The sequence below is a fragment of the Pteropus vampyrus genome, unplaced genomic scaffold, assembly GCF_000151845.1.
Source record: "Pteropus vampyrus isolate Shadow unplaced genomic scaffold, Pvam_2.0 Scaffold533, whole genome shotgun sequence".
NCBI classification, from domain to species: Eukaryota; Metazoa; Chordata; class Mammalia; order Chiroptera; family Pteropodidae; genus Pteropus; species Pteropus vampyrus.
In genome coordinates, this window is record NW_011889314.1 from 30,417 (window position 1) to 32,457 (window position 2,041).

Here is a 2,041-nt window from a genome sequence, read left to right on the forward strand (position 1 = left end):
GTTTCTTTTGCTGAGCAGAAGCTTTTTAGTTTGATGCAGTCCCATTCATTTATTTTAGCTTTTACTTCCCTTGCGTTGGAGGTCTAATTCATAAAATCCTCTTTAAGTCCAAGGTCCTTGAGTTTAGTTCCTATGTTTTCTTCTATGCATTTTTTTGTTTCAGATCTTATATTCAGATCCTTAATTCATTTTGAGGTAATTTTGATGTGTGGTGATAGACAACAGTCTAGTTTCATTCTTTTGCAGGTAGCCTTCCAGTTTCCCCAGCACCATTTATTGAAGAGGCTTTCCTTTCTCCACTGTATGTTTTTGGCTCTTTTGTTAAAAATTATTTGTCCATATAAACATGGCTTTACTTCTGAACACCCGATTCTGTTTCACTGGTCCATGTGTCTGCTTTTCTGCCAATACCATGCTGTTTTGATTACTGTCACTTTGTAGTATAATTTGAAGTTGGGCACAGTGATGCCTCCCATCTCGTCCTTTTTTCTCAGGATGGTTTTGGCAATTCGGGGTCTTTTTTGCTTCCATAGAAATCTGATAATTTTTAATTTTATTTCTTTAAAAAGTGCCAATGGGATTTTGATGGGGATTGCATTAAATCTGTATAATGCTTTAGATATTATCGTCATTTTAACACTGTTGATTCTTCCAATCCAAGAACACAGAATATCTTTTTATTTCTTTTATCTCCTTTGATTTCTTTTAATAAAGTCTTATAGTTTTCATTATACAGGTCCTTCACAAGTTTCCTTAGATTTATTCCTAGGTATTTTATTCTTTTTAAAATCCACATGGTTTTGATTATATATCTTTACACTCCCCAGGCATCTGCTTCACTTGAAACTATCAATGAGTGTCAGAATTGATAGGTAAAATTTCCAAAGGTGATGTTCTTAAAATATCAGTCTCAATTTTGTTTCCTCTCCAGTGACTCATTACAGGGTTTTCTTTTCAATCATTCTTACCAAATCAGCTGGGTTCCAGGGAGAATTCCCCTGACCACTTGAGCTAAGTTAGCAAGTCTAGGTCTCTGCAGCAGTATCTGGCCACAATTCTCCAGAGCTATTAATTAATTATCTTTGAAAGTCTTTCAACTTTTTATATAATAGAAGTGGCACAAGCAGAAGCTCAGTTGCCAATGCATTCTAGTTCCTTGAGGATGCTGTGTCTGTGGACAGGTAGGTGGAAAGATGGAAAATAAAGATAACAGAAAAAAGAAATTGGACTTGATAAAATTCAATTCAGGTTCAGAAAAATAGTCTTAGTGGCAGAATCTCCATTTGCAGATATCAAATTAAAATTGGTTGTGTTTACACTGTCGCGAAAAAGGTGTAGATTACATGAGGGGGTGTGTAAGGGGCTATTGATTGTGGAGGAAGGCAAACAACTGACCAACTGACTGTGACTTTTACCTGGTTTCCAGGGTAAAGCCAAAGCTGTGGAGAAGAGTCAAGATCAGCACATGTAACATCTGCAGCACAGACAAGAGATTTGGGAGTTTAAATGATGACTTAGAAAAGAATTTATTTCCTTTTTATCCCATTAACCTTTCTGACTGGAGCAAAGGGCAGTTAATAACCCACAGAAGATAGAAGTTGAGACCGCTTACTCTGTTTTATTTCTGTGTTTATAGAGATGTTAAAAAAAAAAGGAAGAAATCCACTTGAGACTAGTTCTCCATGGTATTTCTTGGAACTAAAACCCAATGAAGCACCAGAATTGGAAAAGGGTTGACTGGGAAACTGTCTTCCTGAGAATGCAGCTCACCCCACCTGCATGTTCAATTACACAGCTACCATCATTTTTGACTGTGATGTAGAGAAACTGCTATAATGGTATTAAAGGGGAATTATCCTCATGCCAATCTATATTTGTTGGGCATCTATTTTTTTTTTATTTATAAAGCTTCTCTAATTTTGGTCACTACAATATTGAGTAGATGTAGATAAGTTTCAGAGAAAACATTAATTTAGGAATCCAGTTATGTTAAATTGATAGTAAGAGGAAAGCTGAAGGAAAGGATCAATTTAATTTAATT